At 34.8% G+C, this 18,841-nt stretch overlaps 1 protein-coding gene across 5 annotated transcripts in view; it reads right to left on the bottom strand.

The window, feature by feature from the left end:
- Positions 1-18,841, bottom strand: part of PKIB (cAMP-dependent protein kinase inhibitor beta) — a 98,396-nt gene that overhangs the window by 73,058 nt on the left and 6,497 nt on the right. For 4 of the 5 annotated variants that reach the window (XM_033094680.1, XM_033094671.1, XM_033094661.1 and 1 more), the window contains exon 2: positions 116-215. The gene's annotated coding sequence lies outside the window, so the exon portion shown is untranslated. Of the gene's footprint in view, positions 1-115; positions 216-18,717; positions 18,816-18,841 lie in introns of all 5 variants that reach the window. The other variant, XM_033094652.1, reaches the window with a different exon arrangement.

The raw sequence follows: 18,841 nt of genomic DNA, 5'->3' as shown, positions 1-18,841 counted from the left end.
AAAAGACCCCCCACCCTACCTTTTCGTTGCTGTCCTCTGGCTTTACAGCAAAAAAAAAAAGATATTTTCAGGGACAGCCTCATTAGTAGGATCAGTGGATCAAAAGAGTACCTACCTCTGTCTTTTCTGCTCCCTGTGTGGCTACAGTAACTTGATGACTTCCAGCTTCCCCCAGATTTCTCTTGATCGAGTGCCTATTCAGTGTACCATGACCCCTGAAGGAAACAAAGAGAGAAAAAAGATTTATTAAGATAAACCTCTCATTCCTTGTCTCTTTCAGAAAAGAACAAATAGTTCCTCAGGCAATAACCTCTAATTTAATGACAAAATGCCACGCAATTTTAAAACAAAGTTCATTGTTATTTTTTCATTCCTCACCCTGATTTCCTTTTCTTTTATATTTCTCTAATTTATAGCAGGAGCAGGATGAATTTCCTTGAGTAAGCAGCTCAATACTCCCTTGCAAATGAGAAGTATGTTTCTTTTTATTATTTTGTTCACCATTCAAACGCAACGCTTGTATTCCAAGCAATCTTTCCTGTGTTTTGTTCTAAGAACATGCAACATGAACAGTGAGAGCCATTCTTACTAAATAGTAAAATCAACAATATAGCAAGATACATATTTTTCTTCAGCTTTTCAAATTTCCATTGAACACAGGTTCACTAGGTGAGTGACAGCCTTTCTCAAATGTGTGATTTTAAAAGCAATAAACCCCTGCAGAAGTTCATCTTTGAACTCCGTGCCAAAGAACAAGGACATTACGTTGTTTTCCTCAATTATACAATATGGTAATTGGAATTCTGGAAGAGAAAATGAACCCAATAAAATCCAGCCCACATGTAATGCCTCAGTATCAAGAGGTAACTTGAAAATTTGCTATGAATAGGCATCCAGCCCACTTGCATTGTTGTCCTGTTCATATCTTATTAGGTATTATATATACAAAGCCCCTATTTTAAAACTAATAATACAGAAAATGACGTAGTTATTTTGATTTCCATATATTCTGACAGACCTAGCTACAACTGATCACAGGGTAAACGAGGCCCCCTTTCACTTGGGCAGTTTACATATCTGAGCAGACACATAGTAAATGCTTAGTTGGCCAAGATGAGATAGCCATGTTTCTTTCATGTTATGGAGATCATCTGCTCCTTTTTCTACAAAGTGTGGCACCAGTAATGTCAACATTCCTATACTTATGTGCACTGTTTAACTTTACTAGGGTTATTCAGAGAAGGATAGAGTCCAATGCTGTCTGCTGTTTTCTTCTCTCCCTTCTTCCTTTCTACTAAATCACCAAATTTTGTGTTTTCCGGGCTCATAATGTTCCTCAACTCACTCTTCATTCCAATTCCATTCCCCCAGGCACCATCTAGTTCGACCCTCCTCACCTGCACCTTCCTCCACTCCATCAATTCTTACACAGATAAGACATCTCTCACTAGTCTCCCTGGGGAGAGGAATGCTCGTCCAGTCCATGTTCCACAGACCATACATGTTGGGACAGTAACTGAACTTTAGATTTATATATATATTCCAAGAATTATTTGTGGTGAAAATATTTCAGTATAATTCTCAAATAAAGTATTTTTTCCCCAAATGCTAACAGCACTATGCTCGCCATCTTCAAAGTTAGTTTTCAAATAATTTCATTATTCTTCTCTTCCTTTTGCTTCTCACGTTTCCTCATAGCTTACAAGTAACCCAGTAAGAGAAAGTCCTAAGGGTGTTGTAATATAGAGGCAGAAGCACTGAACTTAATTCTAGCTCTAGCTCAACCATTTATCAACTATTGACTCTGAGGAACTATCTCCTTTCTTGGAGGAAATGACAGAGCTTTGTTTATCAAATGGGGATGAAAATATTTATCCTGCTTATCTCTCCAGGTTGCTTTGGGAATCAAGGAAGATCACATATAACAAAATACAGAATATATGCTGTATTGTTATTACTCTCCCTGAAAAAGTGCAAAAGTAAAAAGGGTACTTCTTGTGTTCAACACTAGGTTCAGATTGGGATCCGAGAAAGGCAGCTGTAAACACACTCCTAAGTCTTGCAACTTCCTTTTGAGATTGTGATGTTCTAAAGCATTTTGTTTTGGCTTCCAAAGGCGGGAAAAAAACAAAAGAATCAGACTATAATATTTGGATTTCCAAGACATGCTGAATCTAAAAAAGAAAGAAAAGAAAAAGGGTCTCATAAAAGTGACCAAACTTATTTGGCTGAAACTGCCATTTAATTAAAATGACCCAACAGTCACTTGTGGCATAAATGTTAATGCAATCTCCAGCTAATGACTCCAGATATTACTGGACACTTTGCAGTAGGAGATATATGCCTATTTTCTACCATTGTATTGCAGGTTTTTAATTGGAGAATGTGGAATGTGTGTAATAGGATGAGCTTGTTTTGCTTCTAAAAAGAAAATTGAAAACAACCCAAATATCATTTCATATATAAGTAGCACTGTAGCCTAAGTTCAAGGCAGTTTTTTTGTTTTTTTATTTTATTTTATTTTTTTTATTTTAGACTAAAGAAACCAAAGGGATACATTTGAACTCATGCATCCAAACAAACCAATGAAAGTATAGAAATTAAGTGTAGAAAAAAGAGCAGAGTGCTAGGAAGAAACACCAAAGCTATATTTTCTTAAAATTTGGTGAGATGAATGTTAATTAGAGTTCACTAGTTTAAATTTTCCTGTGAATTGCAGATGTATCATGAGGTAAAGAAAACAATCTTCAATGAAGTATAATTTTTTATTTGAAAGTTATTGTCCTACATTAAGAAGAATATGTGTGTTCATTCATCCATTCATTTAGATATTCAAAAACCAATACTTACTGACTGTCTCCCGTGCATGAGACTTTGTATAAGATGTGATAAAATGTGCTAGTTTGGACCCCTTGGCCACATAAGGGTAGCAACTAATGTCAAAAAAATTGCACTAACAGGCCACATTAAAAAAAAAAAAGAAAGAAAAAAGAAAAAAGAAAAACAACAACATTCTGCTTCTGCTTAGAACACACATCACCCTTTGCTCTCAGCAGGATAGCCCTGTGGGGCCATCCTTAAAGGTCCAACTCTAGTACTGCTGCTTTTGTAGAGCTCTTTGGAATTGCTCCAGTTTGGTATTCATCATAATCCCTGCCCCTAAATCACTTTGTTCATAACTCTCTGATGTACTTAGCATAGTCGGCTTTGCATTAAGGCTCTATGTGTGACAGTTTTCCCCAGTAGCCTGTGAGTATCTTGAATGGCAATGTTTCACTCATCCATCTGTAAGACTGAGCACGATATATGTAGGCACTTATTTAGTGATTACTGAATGGAAAATTCATACATTTTTGCTTGCATGAGTAAAAGGTATATTATAACTTCAATATGAAGATTTGCAAATGTTTTACACTCACTCTTCCTCCATATAGCTCTAAAAAGTTGTATTTACATCATGAATTTATACCTTTGTGAAAATATGTATTATTTATAAAAGTGTTCACAACAAATGAGCTTGATTCTACTCAAATTCTTTCATTTACTTATTCTTAAGTTTACTTCTCATTGACCCCTTAGCATATTCTCTCCTATTTTTTCCTACTATCTATGCTTGATTTCTACAATTTCAACTATCCTACAAACAGATCCTTAGCTATTGCTACATTTTCAAAAGCTTTAATAGCTACTGTATGTACATAAAATTGCAAATAACCTGTGTGATCCATCCATCCATCCATCCATCCATCCATTCAGCAAATACTATTGTCTACCATGTGGTAGATACCATGGAAGAAATACAAACCCTGTTTCAAAAGACAGAGAGAGTCATTCCTACAGTAGTTGATAAGAAATATACACAAACGATCACAATCAAAATTTTATCTAACTGCCATATCTCTAATTTATCTTAAATTATTAATAAAAAAAATTGTGTGAAGCCTTCGTAGCTAGAGAATGAATTAAGAGGAACTAATGAAAAGGACTACAAGTCAGAAATATATTCATGTTTCAGATTCAGTTAATACAAATAGTTTAACATTCAGTCGAATTGTCTTCTTAGATTCAAGTCAATACAATAAACATCTGTAACAGGCAAAATAAAATCAGATTTTCTCATTAAAAATGTAACTCCTGCATTGTACAATAGCTTTTACCTAGTAATTTGGCAAATTTGACCAAGAGTCTTAAAACTGTCCACAAACTTTGATCCCATCATCCCACTGTGAAACTACCTTGCCCCTTCAGATCCCCAGGATAAGCCTCCTTTTACTTTGTTATTGTTGCTAGGAGGGAGAGGAGATAAAGGGATTTTAACATTATGTAAATATGCCTCCTGTGTCATGCACCTTGCAAGATACTTTGCATTTTATTCCATTTAATCAACACAAGTAATCTACCACAGAGTAGACTTTTTTCAAAGCTTCGAGATGGTGAGGTACCTGCCTAAGGCCACACAACTAATGTCAATGTCATAGAGACAAGATTCAAGTTCAGTCTTTTCTGACTCTAAAGCCTGAGATTGATACTAGTCACCACGGTGCCTCACAATATTCTTGGACTGTTGACCTAAGTTTTATATGTAACTTTTCCCAAGTATTATTTTTCTCTTATGACTAAACAGAAGTTCCTTGACTCTTAATAATTTTGCTTTGTATCTAAAGCTCTAAAAAATATGAATTTTTTGGAGAACTGACTCAAAAACAGTTCACTTATTCATTTTCTCTAATTTTTCTTTTAACTATTTCCTTTCCTCCACATCTCATATGCCAAGGAAAATATACCTCACATGTCATACTAAAAAGAAAATTCAGTGCTAAATGCCTGAATTATTTTTCACATTCGTAGAATGTGAATGGATGTAAAGAAGCTTGATTAAAAGGCTGTGCACTATAAGCCCAAATAATAAAATAAGCAAATTTAGTTATGTAAATTATTTCATACTTTTCACTGTCTTGCATTTTCTCATTATATCATTATAACCCCGAAACAAACTCCAAGCAAATGGTATCCAGAGAAAATCAGGTGTAGCTATACTGATATCAGATGAAACAGACTTCAGGGTGAAAAATGTAACAAGAGACAAAGATGGACATTTCATAATGGTAAAGGGGACTATACAACAAGAAGACATAACAGTCATCAATATTTATGCTCCCAATCAGGGAGCACCGAAATATACCAAACAACTACTGACAGAACTAAAGGGAGAAATTGATCAAAACACAATTATACTAGGGGACATAAATACATCATTGACAGCTACGGATAGATCATCCATACAGAAAATAAATAACAAAATAGCAGCCCTAAATGACACATTAGATGAAATGGACATAATTGACGTTTATACAGCACTTCATCCTAAAACATCAGACTATACATTTTTTTCTAGTGTACATGGAACATTCTCAAGGATAGACCATATATTGGGACATAAAACTAGCCTCAGCAAATTTAAGAAGATTGAAATCATGCCAAGCATATTCTCTGATCACGCGGCTTTGAAATTGGATATCAACTGCAAAAAGAAAGCAGGAAAAACCACAAATACCTGGAGATTAAACAACATACTTTTAAAGAACGACCGGGTCAAAGAAGAAATTATAGGAGAGATCAAGATACATAGAAACAAATGAGAATGAAAATACATCCTACCAAAATTTTTGGTATGCAGCTTAAGTAGTTTTAAGAGGGAAATTTATATCATTACAGGTCTATCTCAAGAAACAAGAAAAATACCAAATAAATAACCTCACGTTACACCTTAAAGAACTAGAAAAAGAAGTACAAATATAACCTCAAAACAAGACTTTCTGTGTTGCCCACATGAAATCATATGGTACTTATAGTGTTATGATTGAGAGCACAGGTTCCAAAGATAGACTTTCTGATTATAAATCTGTTACTGTGTATATTTGGTCTAGATACCAACCTTTCTGGGCTGGACTAGATTTCTCCATATGTAAAATATCCATGCTAATAGTACCTGTCACAAAGAGTTGTTGGGAGATTTAAATGATATACTGAATTTAAGTCATATAAACATTACCTGGCACATACTATGCTTAATATATTTTAGATTTATTAATACTCTTATACAACAAAGATAAATACAATACTTGTGCCAATGATATGTATGATAAAAAACAGTAAAAAGATCACTTCTTTTTTTTAATTTATTGGGGTGACAATTGTTAGTAAAATTACATGGATTTCAGGTGTACAATTCTGTATTACCTCATCTATAAATCCCATTGTGTGTTCTCCACCCAGAGTCAGTTCTCCTTCCATCACCATATATTTGATCCCCCTTACCCTCATCTCCCACTCCCCACCCCCCTTACCCTCTGGTAACCACTAAACTATTGTCTGTGTCTATAAGTTTTTGTTTCTCATTTGTTTGAAAAAGATCACTTTTAAACATTAAGTAGTTTTAAATAAGGCATCTTAGGAAAACATTTAAATTTTCTATTACTACCGATATATTTCAGAAGTACTCTAAGTGAAGGGCTTAGACACATTAGTGGGTGTGCATGTTTGTGAGTAAAACAAAAATCTGTGTGCAATTCTTGAGAGGAATTTTTATTATTTTTATTTTTAAAAATATAGGTTCCCTCAAAGAGGGAGGCCCCTAGTGCCAACAAAGTAGTTTCCCCTGTGTACCCAGAGCAAAGCCGCGCCTCCTAAACCCTTAGGATCAGCGGGCAAACAGTAACCGCCCAAGGCCGGAAGTACTGGATGCAAAGGTAGAGGGAGGGAAGGAGATAAGAAAGGTTATATCACTTCTCTCTAGCTGGCCAATGTTAATTATTTCTCAGCTCTAACAGTTGCATGTTTCTCTACTTCACACTTAAGCCTCAGATGCAACTGTGTGTTATTCCAAGCTATTGAAAGAGCTCAATTTTGGCTGTTACAATATATGCCTAGATCTTCACGAGAAGCCATTGCTCAACACAGGTGACTTGAAGTCCTAAAAATAGAACTCAAGCCTCCTTACAAGAGCTGTTTATTTTCGACATTTTATCAACTCTCCTGAAGAGTCATTTATGGACTGTGTCAAATATTACAAATAAAATAAGATGATATACTGACTTTCTTATACAGAAAGAAAATTCAAAGCAGTATCGCCCGTATTAGTAGAAAGTTCTTGCATCGATATTAAATCAAATACTTTGCCATTTCAGGCCCATTTGACAAGACCAGAATTAACTTGCTGATTTTTCTCAAATGTAAACATTTGTTTTGGCTTAATACTATTAATAGGGAAAGTTACGTATTTAATATGGCATAAAGAAAAATTACTTTCCATTGACCCAGAAAATTTACCTTGCAACTACTCCTGAAGCAGAAAGAACTGAAATGGAAATATTTGATATGAGAACTCTAGCTGCCACAGCTACCTGCCTTGCTCCAAGTTCATGTTTAATTGGATTTACATCAATTATTCCATAAATTGCTTGCATGTTCATAGAACATAAGTTGTTGTCTTTGATTCTAAGGTCAAATACTTACTGCTAGCAACCCTTGTGTCTCTGAGGGAGGCTTGCACTGCCAGACTACTGCTTCTCCCATGGGGGCAGGCCCACAAATACTGTAAAACTCCATCGGGGCTGACGCGCCACCATGAGCCCCTGGTTGCTCAGCAACAACCCCTTATGACGGCTCCTCTGGGACTGCTAGGCAACAGCTCTGAGTCTGCCCCAGCTGCTCCCATAGCACTGCCTCTCAAGGGGGCCAGGTTAACAGGAGGCCAGGGGCCCTAAGTGACTAACTAGTTACATAATTAATACATATTTCACGGAATGCTCCCCAACTGTCTCTAAGTAAAAATCAGAGCAGAGCTACTTCGTACCCTGAAGAATACCCTTGAATGTACCCTTAATTTAAACTCTACCCTTGGATCTTTACAGAAGCTGACAGAAAACTAATGCATTACAGCCAAAATTTGTGGGGCTAGAGGGGTAGGGGAGAAGTCTATTTTAAAAAGCACACACATACACATAAAAGAGGACATTCCTTTTTAAAATCACATTTAAAATATGACTTTCAAAGCTTTCATAATTTGAATGAATTTTGCTAGTTAGATATTTTCTGTTAACAGACCAAAAAATAAATAAATAAATAAACATGGGAAAACATAAGAATTAAACCACATTACCCTTATGGCAAGGTTTTTCCTAAAATATTTTAAACATAACTCCTTTTAAGTATAGCAATTTTTAGGAAAGACCTTCTATTCTTATCTATAGTTAAACCTACATTTACATCTTCAGTCTCAATGTCTCCTTAACTCTAGACCAGGGGTGTCCAAACTGTGGCCCGCGGGCCAACTACGGGCCGCAATCCATTGTTAATTGGCCCGCAGCAAATTCCAAAAATATATTTAGTTTACTTAAATAAACCAGGTGAGGCAATACGTACTTCACCTCGAGTGAGTGGCCCGGATGTTTGTGTATTTTACCACATATGGCCCTTGGTGAAAAACATTGAAAAAAGTTTGGACACCCCTGCTCCAGACCCTTAACTCAAACTCCACACAAATCTAAACTGGTCATATTTTTCCATCCATATACAGCCTACCTGTTTGGAAAAAGGCAACAAGTGCAGTCAACCAATCTAAAAACTTACCCAGACATCAAAACAAGAGTCCAGCCTTTCCTCTATGTCCCCTGCTGTCTCTTACCTCTCCGTTATAGAGGAAGAGGTATGTTCTCCAAGAGACATGGACTTGCCGCCAAATACATCACAGTACAAATAAGATTGTACTACTGCACTAATTCAAAATAGTCAAATCCAAGCTACTTAGCATGATACCACAAGGCACTTCTGAAACTACTTCCTGTCAAACTTCCAACCATGTATGCTGCTATCCACTATGCTGATTGAATTACAGTTCCCTAAACACATCACTTTAAGTCCCTTTCCTCTTCAAAGGACACATTACCCTTTGCCTGGCAAACTACTGCTTCTCTTTCAAGACCTAGCAATAACATTACCTCCTCTGAGAAACCGTCCCTGATGTTCGAATTACTTATCACCACCTCTGAACATCTGCATACTTCATTCATACTGCTATGGTGGTATTAGTCACATTGTTTTACAGTCATTTACCTACTCAATATTTATTCCATGTTCTTCAAGGTCTAGGACCTTGTTCTGTTCAACCTCGTATATTCCTTGGCATTAAGAAGGTATTTTATACTATAGTTTATTAATGGTTAGAGAACTGTACTCTTACGTAAAATTGTAAAGTATATGAGGATTGGGCATTTTTAACCTCTTAATTAACCAAGGAAAGGTAATAAAACAACTCACCAACAACAAAAACTTAATCTCCTGACTGTGGCCTGGTCTTTTTCTCCCTAAATTTATGGTGAATCATGGAGGAAAAACAGCAGATATCCCTATAGTGATCCAATCCATCCAGTAATCGGGCTGAAATAATCAGATGGCCTATGCCCCTTTTATTATAATCATAATAACATGAAACTCAAGGGAACTACTTGGTAACCAAATCACTAAAAGCTGGTCTGCAACTGATCTCAGGGAAAATAATTTCCCACTCAGATTAGCAATTCTTAAAGCAGTTTTTGCAGAAATCTTGGCGCAACTAAAATAGGGAAGCGAATATAAAAGAAACAAACAAAAAATAGGGTTAAATAAAAAACAAAAAAAAAGTTATTCTAATTTTAAAACCTCTTAAATAATACTTCACAAAACATCACTTATTTAACATCTATCTCCCTCAAAACACTAACTAAAAAATAAACGGAAACATGAGCAAACAACACACAAAAAGGCCACAAATGCAGCAGCCAAGTGTAATATTATGAAGCCACTCTTACCTCATCACCTCAGGAACTAAAGATAGTGGTTTCCTTTTTCAAATATAATAATGCTTCTATGCTTTTTCCATAACTTCTTAAATTCATATATATGTTCATACAACTATCCATGCAACACAAATTCTATTCTACAGAAATCGGAATTATTAGCCTGTGTTAAACTGAGAGAGAATTCTTAGTCTATTCCAAGCTTGTGGGTTCTGTATTCTGCAAGCCTGTGCTTCTTCAAGTGGGAAACCTGTACCCTTGGAAATACTTGACTGTATGCTGAAGGTACTCACAACCATATGATGAATTTTGTATATCAAAACAATATTACTTGATTTTATATATATATGCATATTTATGTATTAAAATAAAATAAACACATTATAAAGTAGAGTGCCAAATTTACACAAATTTGTTTTGTAAGATACCATTACTTTTTAATTGCAGCTTAACTTTTGTAACATCTTTTTTTATTTTGTGACAAAAATCATTTTCTCTCCAATATTAGTCCTAAATCTTTCTTTAGATACCTCATGGAGCCAGCCTAAACCCTTATGTACCTAAGACATTCCTTCAAAAAAAAAAAATAATAATAATGGTCACAACTATTGGAGTATGTGTTCCTTCTGTACTGGATGCCAGGAAATGTGTTGGGTACTTGACAATCATTAATCAGAACACATGAGCTGAAAGTAAACAGTACGTCTATGCTATAAAAAAGAAAAAAAGGAAGGAAGGAAGGAAGGAAGGAAGGAAGGAAGGAAGGAAGGAAGGAAGGAAGGAAGGAAGGAAGGAAAGAAGAAAGGAAAGAAGGAAGGAAAGAAAAGGAACTAGGCCCACAAAAGGATAACTAAATATGGATCTAACTCCAAAGCTCCTGTTGTTTCTTTGTCTTTTTTAGATATCATGTTATACTACATTTCCATGCCTTCTTTCCCAAGTGTTCATTTCTCCTAGCTAAATATCTCCATTTTATGACTAGTCCTTCTATCATTCTGCAATAACTCACCCTGCTGATCAATATGTGGTGTGTGTGTGTGTGTGTATTTATTTGTAGGAGTAGAGTATCCAGAATAATTTGATCATGGCAGAGCAGAGTTGGGTCATCACTTTCCTTGTTCTGGATAAGATACTGCTATTAATATAACTTAAAAATATACTACCTTGTTGGACCACAACTTGATATTATCAATTCTTATTGAATAGGCCATAAAACAAAACTCTTTCGTATTTTTTAACAGATTCTATTAATAACCATTTCTTCTCTATCTGGCTTAAAAAATGTATACAACTCTTGTATTTATCCACATATAAACAACCTGTAAAAATAATTTTTGACTCATAAAGCACAGCACAGGTTACATGACTCCCTACTCAAAAACATTTAAAGATGCTAAAAAAGTAGCTACAAATTTAAGTCTAAAGTCTTCATCCTAGCATTTAAGATTCTTCCCTACAGCCCCAGTGTATCTCTCCATCCTTATCTTCTTCTAGTTGCTAAAATTCTACACAGCTAAATCGCATTCTTTTCTGTATTTGTACTTTTGTTCATGTTGTTCTTTCACTTGGGAATGTTTCACCTACTCATTGAAATTTCATCAGTCCTTGAAGGACTGCCCCAATTACTACACCCTCTATAATATCTTTCTGATTAATTTCAAACTTTATCTTTCTCTTCTTTGAAACCCCATAGCATTTGTTAGTTCTTTTGCGGTACATACTACAGTCTACCTCACAGAAATCTTGTGTGTTTTATCTACCCTTACTTCCCCAAACAGATGGAATTATACGCTTCCTATAGAAAGGATGGGGTCTCACTCCTACCTATACTCACTAAGTATATCACTAACACAAGTACCTGAATCCAGGAAGGAGCTTTTTAATAGATATTTGTTTATTTGAATTTCATTAGCTATACATCTCATACACGAATGTACTGAATTCCAAAATTCATGAAAAATTTAAATAAAAGACATCTACAACCATCCACAGAAATGAACCTGAAAATTAATGGGCACACATATGGCATGGAATTATATAAATATAAATATGGAATTCCAATATAAAATATGGAATTATAGATTCTATTCAGAATAATACAAGTACTTTTTTCAGTGTACTGATTTCATGATGAAGAACTGAAATTGTATTATTCATGTTGGTGTAATTATGTTGACAAAAAAACTGAAATATCAAGAGATTAGGTGACTTCTCCAGGGTCACATGACTAATTAAAAGCTGAGTTGGCCTCACAACAAAGCTTTTTAATTTCTAGTTTATTATTTTCCACTACTACCTCCCAAATCATGTGTTGATATATTTTAAAATGTTAGCTGCAAAAATATTTATATAAAGAAGAAAGATTCCCTTCTTTCTTATGTATTATTTTATCTTTAAAATATTATTTGAACTGGCAGAATTTAAAATAAAATCCATTAATGATGTTTAATGAGAGTGATATTAAATAAAGTGTATCAACACAAAGGTTACTAATTTTGCAACTTAAGTACAAAGAATACAATAAGAATCAGGTTATTTAAAAATACTACGGTTCAGTCAAAATAAATGTCACAAAACCTATACACTAACAATGTTCACCTTCTTTTCTCATAAGAGAGTCCTACAGGTTTAATCAGAGCCTGTTTACGCTTGTTTTGTTTTTAACCTGTTTTGTCACCAATTTGGAGAGTCGTAAAAATTTTGCCTGCTCAACATCCCGTCCTCCTTTGAGGAGCCTTCACTCTTATACTCACTCCATGTGATTTAGTTGCCTCCATGAATGAAGTTGAGACCCAGACCTGACACATCAGAACTCTGAATACTCCTTAGCCACAGTGATTAGTTCAGAAGTGATGAGTGACTCAAACCCACCCCCGCAAGCTTATTACATTTTTCCATCCCAGCAAATGATTAAAGAGTGGGTTCATGATGCAAGTTAGTCCATCATAGGACAGGTGCCAAAGCTACTAAGTAAAGACTTTTTTCTCTTTGAATTTCAACTTGGGAAGTTAGATCCGAAGCTATTGATAGCTATTTTGTCACCCAGCAGAGCCTGAGAATAAGCCAAGTTGAAAGAGAGTAGAGCCAAAAAGTAGAAGGGAATTGGGTCCTTACAAAATAATTTGCGTTCTAGATCAAGCTGTGACTGAAGGCTGGGTTACATAAATTGGACAAATTCTCCCTCTCTTCTTAAGCCAATTTGATGCAAATTTTCTGTCATGGGCAACCATAACATTCCTAACTAATGTACTTGATTATCTGAATTTGTTAACCCACACTAGATTAAATGGGTCACATAGAAAGAGAGGAAACAGTAAAAGATATCACATATAGTAAATCCTCACTTTACGTCCATCCATCTATAAGTTCTGAGGCTTTCAACAAAAAAAGTCTATGAAACCAATTTTACCATCTGCTAATTGATATAAATAAGAGTTAAGTTCCTACAGCATCTTATCAACATTATAATGAGATGATATTATTCAAAGACTTGCTATAGTTCAGATAAACTGATAGCTTATAGCTTGAAAGTGAAGAAGAAAACAGGTGATGTGTAAAAAGAAAATAAGGAATTGCAAAAATTTCAAAAATGTGACGTCTTTATATCAAGGACTTTCTCCATATAGCATCCTGCAAAACCCCTCCGTCCCAGGAGAACCAGGACAGTTGGTCATGCTACTTGGGAGTACAAGGATTCTTGCAGTGATTTGCATAAAGAAGAAGATAAGGGGTCATTAGGTCATGGAGGACTCAAGGCAAGTGGCGGTGAGGCTCTGAGGTTGCTGTAGTTGGAAGGGAGAGAGCTGTAAGGGACTAGCCAGAAGCATACAGAATTCTTAGGTTCTACATTGACTGGTACTGACGGAAGTAGAATCCACTGAGAAACATCTTACTCTAAACAATAAGAGCACGGAGCGTGAAAATAGATGGGTCAAAGTATCGGCCATTCCAATGAAGCCAAAGGACAAGTGTAGGAGTGAATCATCAGATTGTTGTAAGAAAAGAATATAGGATGCTATGCCCAGAGAGTTTCTGAATATTAAATTTTAGGAACAATTGCTTACGATAGCAAGCCCAGGGTGTGGGTACAGAAGAGGTTGGGTGAGAAGGAGTAATAGAGAAGATTACTGCTTGAGTCGTGGAGATCAAAAAGTGAGAGGTTGTGGTGTTGGATTAGATAAGAAATTACCCAGATTGAAGACAGGAGATGACGGTACACCAGTTGCTGGAGTATTCAGTGAAGGAAGGGTTTGTTCCTACTCACCAGGTGGTGAGTAGATAACAAGAGTGAGCAATGGTACAAGATAGTGCAGCCAGATGGCTCAAAGGAACAGCAGTGAGTATAAGAGGACGGAGAAATAAGGGTCTAGAGGTGGGATATAGGTATATTAAGGGCATGTGATACACCTTCCCACACTGAAATTCATATCCGATGAAATAGTAAACTTCCTCTAATAGAAAGCCTCAAGGGGAAGTGGGATGCTCAGGGGAGAGCCAAGTTTCAGGGTTCGGGGAAAGAAGTGGAGCTCAAGAGGAGTTTATTGTGACTGAACAGGTGTTCCAGAGGACATGATGGAATGGTTTTGATGGAAGAATGAAAAACAGAGATTAGGCCAGAGAGACAGCACAAAAGCATAACAAAGTTTCAAGGCAAACAGGAAAAATAAGTAAACAAATGATGAAAATAGAGACTTAAAGCACTGGAAAATTATCTGTTTTGCAGGGCTAATACAATTATATGTTCCAAAACTGGTAATGTGGGAATTTAGAAATAGCTAGCTGCTATGATGTGGGACATGGAATTTCTTTTCCTTCTGGGATGAGGTGATGAGTGACAATGTGGATCGAGGCAACTTAGGGAAGCAATGGAAAAGACTGAAGTCACGTGTTGGAATGATGGCCAGGAAAGTAAATGGGTGGAAAACCTATGGGACTTCACCATGGTACAGACAGCTGTGACACCGATGAGCTCCAAAGAGGTTCAGGGATGAGAGGCACGGGATGCTATTTGAAATTAATGGGAAAGGAATCAGTTACAGAACAAATGGATTTGAGATAAGATTAGCCATTAGAAACAATAATAATGATAATAATAATAATAGTAATAAGAAATTGTAGGTTCCCTACTTCACTCCCTACTAAAATAACTTCCAAAGGATTAAAATTTTAAACAAAAAAAATCAAAAATACTATTAAAACGTAAGTGAATAGTTTTACAAATGGAAAAGTCCTTCTCAAACTTAACAAAATCAGAAACTGTGTGTGAAGAAATGGATAGCTTTAACATCCATAAAATTTCAGTATTCTTCCTAGCAATGTTCCCTAAACAGTTAATGGCAAAAAAAGAACCTGTTTCAAAAATTGCAAGTGTTCATATCCTTACGAATAAAAATCTCTTGAAACAAACAAACAAACAAAAAGACTAAAAGTAGGCAAAGAATATAATAAAACAATTCATAAAAAATAAATCCAAAATACCTATTAAAAATATTGGCTAACTGAAAATATTCAGCCTCACTAGCAATCAAAGAAATACAAACATGAGCTATCTTTCCCCATTGATTTTTAAATTTAATTTTTTGAAATAGTGTTAGCATATTAGTAAAAATATTATTTTGAGTAGAAATTGCTATAGGCTTTTTGAAAAAATATTTTGCAGAATGTATCAAAAATCTTTAAAAAACGAATGTCCTCTGTCTTAGCAATTCCATGTATAGAGATTTATTCCAAGGCATTAGTCAAAAAAGTGTGCACAGTGTATAAAGATTATGAACAGAGTTATCTACTATGATACTATTTAGGCAACTAAATTTGAGGAAATTCTGCATATTTACCAATAGAGATTAATAAAAAAATTAATAGAATACTATGAAGCCATTAAAAATATGATTATTGTCTAGGAAAGATATATTAAGATGATTTATTAAGTGGGGAATATGACATATATCTATGTATATATATGTATATATTATATGTATATGTCACTTGTTTTTAAAAAGCTACATATATGCAAACAATTTTATAATTAATGGTAGAAAAATAGATGGACCTTATTTTCTTAATACAATTCTATAATTTTTGACTTTCATTGCAATGTATATTATCTCAAAATCAATACTTCAATATTTTAAAGTTTAAAACTTAATAGTATTTTAAGTGGTAAAGATTATCTGCCCAGAAAATAACATGTGGAATAACTCATTATAATGTAAAAATGGAGAGTTGACAAAAGAATGAGATCGAAAGGAAAAAATCACTTCATTATTTTTTCACATCTGTGATTCTTGTTGAAGAAATCACAACAGCAAGCACATACTATCCTGGGAAATAATGAATTCTACATTTAAACATTATTAATAGTTAAAGCAATGTATTTCAATAGTTTGGGTATATTTTCTTTTGTTTTCTCATCTCTATGTTAAATCAGTGATTACCACAGCATGCAGCAAAATAAGAATGTAGCTTTTCGATAAACTAGAAAATTCTGTTTCATACCCTTAAGATCTGAAACTTTATCTAACCAAAAACTACTTCATAGGCCACTTTACATTATAAGGGAAAATGTTATTTTTTTCAGTTTGCTATTTTGATTCATTTTTATTATGGTAATAATAATTTTAAGAGGAAAAAAGTAAAATACAAACTATGTACCACTATTACATCAATCTAAAAATACATCCTTACAAATGTAGAAAGACTGGAAGATACTCAATATTGAAGGAATTACGACTGAATATTAGAATTGAAATTAGAAATCTTTAAGTGTTCTTAATAATATGATAGTTATATGACAAAAAATATCCAAAAGAAAGAAGTTAAATAAAGTAAACCTTTAATAATTCTTTTGTAAGATAATTTGAGATATCTTTAGCTATAACCTAAACTGTTGCCATTAGACAAAAATCCATATTTCATTAATCCGTATGTCAAGTGGATCCTATTGAGTCAAGACCTATAAAGTGATGAACTGAATCAATTGACTATTGAGACAAATAATATACTTACTGACAGATAATATAAAAAGTTTTCAACAAATTAGGATAAATTAAGATACTTTTAAGAGTTGATAAAAATAAACGTGTATGAGTAGACAAAATGCTTTGTTTTCTACCGTTTTGCAGTTAAAACTGAAAGGTTTACTTGCTTTGAAAGCATTGAAACCTAGAACCTCCCCCCCCCAAAAAAAAAACCACAAGGGTTTTTTAAAGTCGGAACAACCTATGCTGGGTTTTACTGAAGCTTGATATTATTTGGTAAAAGTCCACTAACATCTCAGGAAGTTGATCCAGATCTATCAAATGAGGAAATTCCTTACTTCCCCTGAAAACTTTTTTCCACTGCTCCCTGAGGCAAATAAATAAAAACTTTGCCCCCACCCCCACCCCACCCCCATGTTGTAGACTGGCCTCATTTCCATCCTGTCAAATCCATATGGTATAATTGAATGGAAAACCTAAAATTACCTGGTTTAGACCTACACCTGGTTCAGTTGTATAGGATTTGGACCATGTCAGGATAGAGCAGAGGCACTGCCCAAGTTATAACATTGCTTTTTTGGTAACCATCTTTACAATCGATATGGAGGATGATGAGTACAGGGTGTATCAAGCTCAGCAGTGACTTTTAAGAATGTCCAATTTGAGTAAATGGGCTGAGTATTTTAAGTTAGAACAGTAGAAACACTGTGAATTTAGGCACCAATCACACATGGATTGTAAGCTCAACTCTGTCACTGTTTTCTTTTCTCTTTTTTCTTTTCTTCTCTTTTCTTCTCTTCTTTTCTTTTCTTTTCTGAAGAGATGCTTCTATTTTATAATTGTTTTATTTTCAATTACAGTTGACATTCAATATTATTTTATATTAGTTTCAGGTATACAGCATAGTGGGTAGTCATTCATATAATTTACTAAGTGATCCCCCCAATTAGTCTAGTACCCACCTGGCACTATATATAGTTATTACACTATTATTGACAATATCCCTTATGCTGTACTTTACATCCCCTTGACTATTTCATAACTACCAATTTGTACTTTTAATCCCTTCACCTTTTTCACTCATCCCCCTACACCCTCAATCTGGCAACCATCAGTTTGTTGTCTGTATCTATGAGTCTGTTTCTGCTTTGTTTGTTAATTTATTTTGTCTTTTCTATTCCACATGTAAGTGTGATCATATGGTATTTGTCTTTCTCTGTTTGACTTATTTCTCTTAGCATAATACCTTCAAGTTCCATCCATGTTGTCGCAAATGGTTAAGATTCCATTTTTTATGGCTGAGTAATATTCCATTATATATATGTACCACAATATCACTTCACACCTGTCAGAATGGCCATCACCAATAAATCAACAAACAAGTGTTGGCAAGAATGTGGAGAAAAAGGAACCCTCGTTCACTGTTGGTGGGGTTGCAAATTGGTGTAGCCACTATGGAAAATGGTATGGAGGTTCCTCAAAAAATTAAAAATAAAACCACATTATGACCCAGCAATTCCACTTTTTTATCCGAAAAAATCCCAAACACCATTTTGAAAAGATATATGCACCCCTATGTTCATTGCAGCATTATTTATTAATACAATAGCCAAGATACAGAAGCAACCTTAGTGCCACTTTCTATTAAATGACTTTGGATAGATAATCTCTTCACTCACTTATCTAGAGAACAGAGCCCTAAGGCCAATTCAACAGGTTGGAGAATAAATGAAACATGTAGAAACACCTACATTGAGCCTGGTATGTACCTCAGTAAATAGCAGTTTCCCTTCTCTTTACATATACACCCATTTCCATGGAAAGAAAAATAACCACTGTCCCTTAGAAAATTTTCAAGCTTCTGTTACAATTTGAAAAATATATTACATGTTTAAGGCCTCTACCTTTACCCTGATGCCATATCCTCCTTTGGAAATCAGCTCCATGAATTGTCTTTTCTGGACCTTCAGCCTCTCCCACACTCATCACTCTTTCATGGCATCTAAAGAGAGAACGAAGGCTCTCCTT

Source organism: Rhinolophus ferrumequinum, chromosome 3 (genome assembly GCF_004115265.2).
Source record: "Rhinolophus ferrumequinum isolate MPI-CBG mRhiFer1 chromosome 3, mRhiFer1_v1.p, whole genome shotgun sequence".
Lineage (NCBI taxonomy): Eukaryota > Metazoa > Chordata > Mammalia > Chiroptera > Rhinolophidae > Rhinolophus > Rhinolophus ferrumequinum.
Note: the sequence above shows the minus strand (reverse complement) of the source record. Positions and strands in the feature narration are given on the sequence as shown.